Source organism: Coptis chinensis, chromosome 6, assembly GCF_015680905.1.
Source record: "Coptis chinensis isolate HL-2020 chromosome 6, ASM1568090v1, whole genome shotgun sequence".
NCBI lineage: Eukaryota > Viridiplantae > Streptophyta > Magnoliopsida > Ranunculales > Ranunculaceae > Coptis > Coptis chinensis.
In genome coordinates this window covers 13,234,674-13,245,109 of record NC_141461.1, presented here as the reverse complement: position 1 = coordinate 13,245,109, position 10,436 = coordinate 13,234,674, and the positions used below count along the sequence as shown (strand labels likewise).

The window sequence follows — 10,436 nt, the reverse complement described above, 5'->3', positions numbered from 1 at the left end:
CTTCAATGGTATTTAGGTGCGATTACTGCTACAGATTAGATGCCGTTTTTAAAGTTAACCCCTGTTTCATTTTTTTTTTCCATTTTTTCTTTTTTAAATTATTGTTTCATTTTTTTTTTTCTTGGGAATAGAACCGTTGAGCTCAATTTCAATGGGATTCATCAAAGGGGCCATAGTTTATAGGGAGCATAGTTTAAGCCTTTGGTTTCTCCACTCTCTAGAACCACCTAGCACAAATTCGTATTTTTTCCCCCAACAAAAATAAACAAATTCATGATTTGGGTGTCATGAGTGGCTGTGGATATCCTATCAATACCAATATAATGGAAAGAATTGTAGTTTAATTGAAGGTAAGTATACGTAGGGGAGTCATTATTCTATGAGCCACTACCTAGACACATTAGAAACATGCCTTGAAAGACCTTCGTTACATGCTTTTTGATTCATTTCATGCTATGGTTGCATAACTTTATTAAGTAAGTACACACCAGTTGATGAGTTATATTCAACCCTTTTCAACGTGTTTCCTACCTAAACCAATCCTTCCGAAGATAGTAGTGTAAGGTCATATATTCAAAAAACTATAGAGTGGTTTATTGTGAATAAGATTCAAACATAACCATTCTACGTGAAAACATCCATATAAAGAAAAAGAAAACTAATATTATTTGCATCTCTAAAACAAGCAGCCTTACTTACACTAAGAAACAAACTGGAGGTGAAAAGCCGGAACATTTTTGCTGATTCTTCTATAGTACTTGAATTTGTTGCTGGGTAAGGGTTCTTGACTGTTACTTTATATCTATATTTGTTCCTTCCACAAATATTATCTACTATAGATATGAAAATTATGGCTTCTGGATCAAAGAGAACCTCTAATTCCGAACGAGTTAAATCAAAACGGAATTGCCTCACTCCTTTCAAATTGCCAAGCATGCCTTCCAAAATCTGCAAATCCATTTCAGTGCATATTCCAAATACTCCTAATATTATTCTGTCCTGCTCACTGCTCTGTACAAAAGAACCTTCAAAACTAGCATCTTCAATTGCATCAACAATCTCTTCCTTACTAATTGAAGTAGGTTCATATTCGACTTCCCCCAATGACGTAGATAAGGCAACAACTAGTCTTTTGACATCGGGAAGTTTTCTCAAAATACCTTTGACATAGTTTACACATGTTGCACATGTCATACCCCCTATCCTGACCTGTCCTGTTAATGTTCCCTGTGATTTCGTTTGAATAGAATCGATTTTGAAAGCACCTTTGCATCAAACCCTGCATCCTTAATTGCAAGTTTGATATCCTCTTCCTGCATAAAAAATAGTCAGCAAACAGGCAATGCAAGACTTTTAGCTTGAGGAAAGAAACCTATGAATCATTGAAAAAGCCGGCCATTTACCACTTTAATATTGCATGTTAGATGTTTCTACTAATTAAAATATAATAAAATAGATACCGTGGTTGAAAAAATGTACAAAATAGAACTTAAGCGTCATATCATTTTAGTTTGATACTAAACCTAAGTTGCATTGACATGGACACATGTGTCCACACTCCGAATCCGTGTCAGCACTGACACGGATTCGGAGTGTCTAATTAACATGGCGAAATATAAAAAACTGAGGTTTAAAAACTTCTTATATATATATATCTGATTGTCATTGCCTAAAATCTTCATTGCATGATAAAACAAAGTGAATTGATTTGAACCTGTCCAAGACAAAACTAGCTCTCCATGGTTTTTCTTTTGAGGTTTTTGCTTTGGTTTGATATATTATCACAATTGGTTAATGTGGTTTATTTGCTGGTGTATTTTTCAAATCGATAAGGTAGTGCAATGCCACTTGGCAGTTGGCACCAATAACAATTGAGGCAGCATTGACGAGACAAGTGGCTGCCATTATTGTCAGTCCCCCTTATACTTGCTTTTTTTCATTGGTTTCAGGTATATATCGTCCTTGCTCTTTATTCCTTATGCACGTTTGTATGTTAAGAAGTTGGGTTGTAAGTGTCCTCTAAAGATTGGTTCATTGTGACTTTAGACCTAAGGCTTTTAGAGTATTGGTACATTTATAAGTCGTTATTCCTTTGACTATTCATTTTGAAATCAAAGTATCATATTTTACAAGTATCTAATAACTGAGGTTAATTACTATCCTAATCTGATATTCATTACAAAATAAGTCATTACTATTAACTATTTTATTAGATGGTAAATAAGGTTAATTACATAAAATCAGTATAAGCAAATAGTTAATGAAACACGAAAAACTAAATATTTAGATATTTAAAGAGAGTCAATAGTTTTCTTGATTTGATTATATGTGTAATGTGTATATTTATATTAGTTACTGGTGGAGTGGATATGAAATGATGTTTTTGTTTCCTTATCATATGAGGAGTAGTTACATTTATTATATGTTAATTATTAACGGATTTTATCAAAATGATGTGTGCTGCTATAGTGTGGTTTTGTTGTTGGTGATCATTTTCACATGGATTATGGATTAAGTGCGACTACATGTCTGTGAACTTTGTATTGGAGTGTTATGTTATTATTTAAGAAACAAGAAGATATTTTGATCTATATTGAATGAGTTGCATTAACTGATGAATGAGCTGCATTAACTGATGACTTTGTGACGTACTGAGTAAGGAACTAATTGCCTCGGTGTTGGAGGAACTATCTCACCTCACTCGTACACTTTAATGGATTAATAGTATTTTGAAGTATAAGAGATTAATTTACTAGATGTGATTAATTATAAATAGACAAAAAAATAATAATAATAAAATATACGTGTATTCTTTTTGATATGTGTATACTTACGTATACACGTGTATTCTTTTTGAGATGTGTATACTTGCGTATACACGGGTATTCTTTTTGAGATATGTATACTTGCGTATACACGTTTTTATATTATGGTATATAGATAAACTATTACCGGGTATATGATGATAATATTGTTTTACCAAGAAAACATGCATGTGTAGATTGTTTTCTTAAAGTCACGTTATTAATGATTAATTAAAATAATGGTGATAATTGTTATTTTTAAAATATATTGGAATTTATGTAGAGGATGTCTTAATATAATGATGATCGTATTTCAACAACAAACGGATTTTTATTTTGTCTTATAAGTGTGCTTCGTGCCGATAAATTATGACAGGATTTATTAATATTGTTAAATTAGTTTCACATTGATTTTTGCATATTCGAGTATTCTTAAATATATACCTTGATTTATGGTTCATAAATATTACCGTGAGAATATAACTTGTTATGGGTGATATGTTAGAAGTGAGTTTATATTATCCTAAAAAATTTAAAATTCGTGTTATATGGTAGCAAGTCTTATGTTAATTGTCACTGTATATGGAGATTAATTTTTGAATCTTTTCACCGGTTAAAATAATTAGTAATAATAATAATAGCAATGAGCGTCGAGTATTTATTCTTAATTGTTTTGTTTCAGTCTATATGATTTTGATAGATGAATATGAAAAATTATTTTTGATTCGTGCTATATTTGATCCAGTTGCAAGCATGAATTAGGATTCAAGGGTTGTTTTAAATTTAATATTTTTGATAGCATGACTAAAGTAAATATAAAGTTTTATTGTAGTATCAATGACATGAGTGATTTTTATTTTGAGTGTATTAGGGCACAATTTTTTTTTCTTTGGTGCATGATAATGAAAGACTCCATAATGTTTTATGCATGGATGAACTTACCCCATATTATTGATTAGTTAAGTAGAATATTAATTTTTCGTAGAGACTGCTACGTGTCAAGAAACTGCATGCTAATGAGAAATGATATATTTATCTTGCGTTTAAGTGACAATAATAAAGTGTTTTAATATAGACAGTTAAAATATGATAGATTTTGTAATGGCATGAAGACATATATTCTGGAATGATTTAAAATAATTAATATCAATGTTATCTTATTTAAGTTTAATCTCTGTACATTCTTGTGTAGGTTCTAAGTTAATCACCAATGTTATTTGTTCGTATAGATTACTTTACTTCCGAATCTCGGGACGATATTCTTTTAAGATGTGTATAGCTGTAACGCCCGTATTTAAAATATGTATTTAGTTATTAATTTATTAATTAAATTATTTATTTAAAAATTGGTTGGATTGAATTTAGGATAGGTGGGTCTGGTTTCTGGGCCCGAGTCTGTGTTGGGCTTGGGTTTCAAACCCAAGTATATAATCACATTGTTCTAGAGAATAGGGTTCTTGGAGAATAAAAAAATAATAAAAATGGAGGTAGAGCTAGAAACTCGTTTGCTAGAGGGTGGAGCGCGACGATTCGGACGATGAGGGATTCGTCGGGTTTTAATACAAGTAAGTAGATATTTTATAGAATTTTTTTATTAAAGTCTCGTTACTGTCGGTTTCTTTTCGGTTGAAATCTGTGTGTTATTAAAGTTGAAACTCTGGAAATTTTATTTGAACTGTTGAATTGTGATATTATGCCTTAAACTGTCGAAGCTTCGAGAAGCTGTTAATGGCGGCGCAAGCCTCACAGCAAGATTTCGGTTTGTGTTTCGTTTAGACTTTTTTTGTTTGTGGTTTTGAAACTCTGAACTTAAACCGCCGGCTCGGTCAAGCTTGAGGCGTTAATGGCGTCGACCTCCACGTAAATCGTCTGCATAGTTTTAACTCTTTGTTTTGTGTGGGTTTTAAACTCCTAGTGTTATGAAGTGTTGGGTATTTATATTGAATGTGGATTGTTGATTTGATGATTGGGTGAGGTCGGGTTTGAATTTTTGTGGAGGCTGTCGAAGGTGGGAAACGTCTGCCTTAATTGATGTGGGTTGAACCCCGTTTGATTTAAGCTTAGTTGTTATTGGGAAGTGTGGGGTATGGGTTTTGACGATGGGATGAGGGCTGTTAAAGCTTGAAGGATTCATTAATGGCGGCCCGAAATTTTTCCAGATCCAGTTTGGTGAAGTTTGGATTTAAAGAGTTAGGGTTTTCGGTTTTGTTAATGTTGTGGGGGTTTTTCCCCTGAGCATTTTCAGGTAGATTGGGAGGAGTGGCGATCGGTATTGGCGGTGGCCGAATTGGTGGTGGAGGATCTGTTGGAGGAAGAAGAAGGTGAGTGCGATCCGGTGCTCCCGGACGTATTCTAGTTTCACTAGATCTGTTGGGTTGGGCTTGAGGCTTGGGCCTAAGCTTGATTAGTTGCTGGGCCAAAATTTCTATTTTTGGTTGGGCCCGGTTGTGTTTAGTTTGGGCCAGTTTAATTTAAAGTTTTAGGCCGGTTTCCGTTCAATTTTTGGGCCGAACCACTTAACTGTTTTAGGCCAGTTTCTAATATTGTTTGGGGCCAGTCCAGAGGACTTAAAAATAGAGATCCAAATTGGGTCTTTCAACATTTAAACTTTTGGGGCCGGGTTCTAAGGTTTAGGCTTGGCCAGTTGGGTCCGAACCATTACCTTAGTCATGAGCCCATGAGCCATGCACATTGACCTTAAATAGCCACCATGGCATGGCTATGACCTTGAACACATGAACATGGAACGACAGTTTGACTTTGATAATGACGTGTTGACTTTGACCGTTGACCATTGACTGTTGACTTTGGTTGTTGACCATTGACTTTGACCATTGACCGTTGACTTTGACCTTTGACCGTTGATTGTGGAATGTTAACTTTTTCCAGATTTTCACATATTTGATTTTATGGACAATTGTAATAATAAAATATTGTCGAACATTGTATAACCTTGTTTGTCATTATCTAATTAAGTTTTGACGTGAATAGTGCAATATAATATTGGTACGTAACTAGAGGGGAATTCTGATAATAAGAATTTGATATATATGTTTTTATGAGTATTAAATTTTATACGGACTTAGATTCATGGACTTTAGATTTTTGGGATTTGGTTGTGGATTGTGGACTGTTTAATGGTGCTACATTTATATTGTAAATTGTATGGACAAATCACCAAACTGTCACACCCCGAATTTCGATAGAATTCGAAAAAACATTATTTGTTCCCGACTCTTCGATCTCCGAGGTTTTCGATATTTAGTATTTGCTTAAACCTGTCAACTTTGTTTCAGATCCAAAAGAGAACACATCAATTTCTATCATTTTTAATGGTGTTGAATAACAAAGAATTGATAAGTTGTGAAGTATGCTAAAGATTGGTTTTTTTTACGAAATCTTCTTTACTTAGCTTAGATTAAGATCATCATACCAGTAAGTTCAATCAAATTAAGAAAGAATGAATTTAGTTTGTGATTCCTCTTTCTGCTCTTCGCTTATCTACACCGGTTCACATGCAGATGCCCATTTCCTTCATGGATCTAGGAGTAAATCTTACGAATAATGGCTAGCGGGATTTTGCATTCAATCAGAGTTGCCTTAGTTGGTTTCTGAAGGGAAGGGAAGGTACTCAAGACCCTTTATAGTCGTTTATGCCCTTATTTGGCTTCAAGAAGCATTCCTTAGTATGAGTAAAACAAGCTCACAAGCTACTTAAATTATCAAAATGATAATGCATGATACAACGTTTTTATGATACAACAACAAGAATTTTTGAGAATGCCCACTGTATCTTATGACAATATTTTTTGTCTAATGCTCTATGTGTCAGATGGGCATTTGAGAAGAGGTCATCTTATCGGTGAGATATTGACTTTACGTTGAGATGATGGAAATACGATCGGTTAAGTAGATTTTCACCTTATTTTCCTATTAGTTCTACATTGTAATTCGCAATGTCTATGTGTAATAGAAGAAAAAGGATAAAGAAGCTACCTTCGATATTTGGACTGATTTAGAATTTCTCATGTTTTTTGCACTGTTCTAAATATAGTTTATTACTTTATTTATATGAGCTTTGTTACTTATTTTCATTGTGCTCTAGGATGAATTGATCATGAGGTTTGGTGGCCATATTGGTTCATATGACATGGACATGTAGTGAAGTCAAAATCTGTATAAAACTCACTTACTCTTCCGAAGAGTAATCGTGTTTCTAATTGGTCTATTCAATTGTGATAGCAAAACTGGTACACACATTGGTAAATAGATTTGCATGAATGAGATGGAACTTTTTTTTTTTTTTTTTTTTGACAACTTTCACTAGCGAGATATATCTACCAAAAGACCCATTTTGAAAACTTAGTTGCATTTAAGTTATTTCTGTGAACGCAACAAATAGAGCCTCCAATAACTTATAGCAAAGAGTGTAGTCAATTATTTATTGGTTTCTTTGTCCATCTAGAAAATAGGAACTCACCCTCAAGTGTAACCAATCAATAGGTTGTTGTGAACATATTTTGTGAATTGAACCACCCAATTTTTATACTTGAGAGGTATAATATTGTCAAAACTTAACAAGCCTTTTAAGACTTGCATTTTTGTATCGTAAGATTTTCAACTTCATTATTGCTCCTTAGTATCTACTACTACCAATTGGTATAATCTTAAGACTTCTATTATTGTTATAATTTTTTTTTCTTCTAACTAAGCATTTAGTCTGATCTTATTTGCTATTGTTTGCATTAGATCAAAATTATTTACAAGTACTCACTATCAGCTTGATTGAGGAATGGATTTTGAGATTAGTTCTTTATCTAATGTTGTTCAAGTCAACAAAAAAGTTAAAATGGAGATAACTTCTTACAATATTAAGATTGGTATATAGTAAAACTGGTATTATTGTTTTCGATATGGCTTCAAGATTGACAATATACTAATATTGGTACATATCTTATAGCTTCCGTAGCTTTAAGATTGATAATATACTAATATTGGTACATGTCTTATAGATTCCGCTTCCATGGCATCCGTCTCTATGCAAATGACAAATCTACCACATTTTTTTAGTTCAAAAGAGAAAGTCCGCAACTCCGCATATAATTATTTTAGTATGTTCGCAATCGCGTTGTATCCTTCCAAAAGGTTTTTGTTCAATTCAAAGGTGGCGAGATAAACATCTCTTTCGACATTTAAGGTAATGAAGAGTTGTGTGTGGATTTCTTTGATGTCATGCTAACCCAATGATTTTGCTCTTGGTCAATGATTGCATTTTGTTTTAGTCAAATGCAGGCCATGACGATAATCACAACTACATGTTTGGCTTTTCATCCTCGAGACATTACTATTGAGGTAAACATGGATAATTCTATTGTATAGATGTATATTGTTCACATGGAAGAGGTATGTCGTCATGCCATAAGACACATCTTAGAGACTAAATTGACACTCTTTCGTGCAGGTGAAAATCTAGCTGAAAAGCATATTTCAAACAAAATGATTTTTCAGCATACGTCATAAAGATGGTGTTACCAGCCCATGCAGGCGGTAGCAAGCTGAAGTCTGCTTAAAAAACATGTGATTTCATAGTGTTTAATTTGTAATACAGTTTATTTCTGAAGATTGTCACTATGTAGTCCATCTTAAATTTGTAATACCATCCCACTCCGTTTTAAGATAGAATGACTTCGAAAGTTCGAAGACCTTGACATTTTCAGAATTTTATAGAAAAGAACTTGGGGTTTGACAATCAAGGTTTGGTTACTTCAATCTTTTTGGGTGGAATAAACATTTGATGTATTGCTCTAGAACATGCTAAGCAAATAATTTGTCAAATGCGACTAAATTGTTTGAAAGAAATCTTATTTTTTATTTGCTTGGTCGATGGCAAATAAAAGTAGGATGGTAGGATGATGAATGAAGTTTTCGTACTTTTGGATAATTCTCATTTTGTGCACTTTCTTTTCTTTTTGTGAATGTGTAAGAGCGTTAGTACATATGTGTTTTCCAGTTCCAGCTCTCAAAGTGGCAAATTTTTTTTACCGTGTTTTACAATTCCAGTTCTAAAAGTGGCAATTTTTTAAAGATTATTTAGTCATCACTTTGTGAGGCAGGTCAGGTGATCATATTTTAATGTTTTCTAAAGTCATCTTCTATTTTTTGGATATCTATCTATTATTAGGGTACTTTACATAAGTTGTAATTTTCATATGCCATTATTTGCAATATAGATAATAAAATTTATAAATTATTGATCCAATACTCTTTAATATAACAAAAAAAAGACATAATCAGTATTTTCAATATGAAATGAAGTCAAAAAATAATTGTAAATAATGGAGAAGAGGAAGAAAATAGGCTACCTTAGCTTGTTTTTCGATATGTGTAATGCAATAGTTTTTTTTGTATATATATAGGTTTTTTTAGATTAATAGATTAGATTTTACTAAGTGATTGGAAGTTCACTTTTCATAGGATTCTAGTTTTGTATATATCTTAAAGTAGATTTTTTTTTTTTCATTAGCTAGAAGTTATTTTGTTTTGAAACTTCTACGTATACTTCTAAGTGTACTATTATTGGGCCTAGGGGCCAACGGTCCAACAAATTTTATAAGATATTACGGCCCAACAAATTTTATAAGATATGTTTTAAGCAGGTATTTGTATCGCCACTTCTATTCAAATTATAGACCTTCATTGACGCTATGCTCATTGGCTTTCTGTTTGCCAAATAAATTCTGCTTTTGCAGCAAAAAGGTGAAACAGGTCAATGCAAGAAGATAGTGCTGAAATTCAGGAGGAACTAATGTTGAGGTTGGCTTACCATGAAGCAGTTGTGGCCATTCTTGCTTGTTATTATCCAAATCCTTATCGCCCTTTCACAGAGGTTAATAAAACACTCTATTTGGGTATTGATAATTTGCATCTCCAGAGAGAAGGTTGTGTTCTACTGCTGTGGTTTGTAGTCCCTACTTCAATAATCATTTTTCATGGTTGTTGAAATTTTTATTTCAACTCTTCCTTTGTTCAAATTGTAGATGGATATACGTTTTATTCGTAGCCAAGCGAACATGAGTTATGCTTAAGTTTCTGGAACAATATTTTTGAAAAAGTCAGACTATGTGAACTCTACAATATAAAATGATATATTATAGCTGTCAAATTACTATGGAAAATTTTATATTAAATTCACGTTAGGAGGGTGGACTGTTGAGTTGATCGCAATTTTTATAGGCAATTTGGTAGTAATATAAGATGTTTCCATTTCTGTCTCGGCTTTACTTAAGGATTGCTAATTCAAATTCGAAACCCAATTCGAATTCTAATAGATGCCCCTATTTATATTTCTTGTAACTCTGATTATCTTTGCCTTCTCTTTCTTTCTTTCAGCAGCATATAGATGAGAACCAATTTATATTTCATGTAAATAAGTTACCATCTCATCTCTTATTATCTTTGCCTTCTCTTTCTTTCTTTTAGCAGCATGAAGATGAGAACCAAGATTAGTATGAGCACGCACATGAAAATTATGAACAATAGGCATTGTGTTTTCCTTCACCTTCCTGGAGAAATCATGCATTATCTCCGCTCTATATTAAGTTTGCTTTGGGTGCATGGTGAAATGGACATTAT

General features: G+C 33.0%; 1 long non-coding RNA gene across 1 annotated transcript; it reads left to right on the top strand.

The window, feature by feature from the left end:
* The first annotated feature begins 1,827 nt into the window (after positions 1-1,827).
* On the top strand, positions 1,828-8,573 carry LOC147491555 (uncharacterized). The gene is made up of 4 exons (XR_015199749.1): positions 1,828-1,949; positions 7,817-8,001; positions 8,097-8,156; positions 8,266-8,573. It is a non-coding gene; the product is annotated as an uncharacterized LOC147491555 (long non-coding RNA).
* The last annotated feature ends 1,863 nt before the right edge of the window (positions 8,574-10,436 follow it).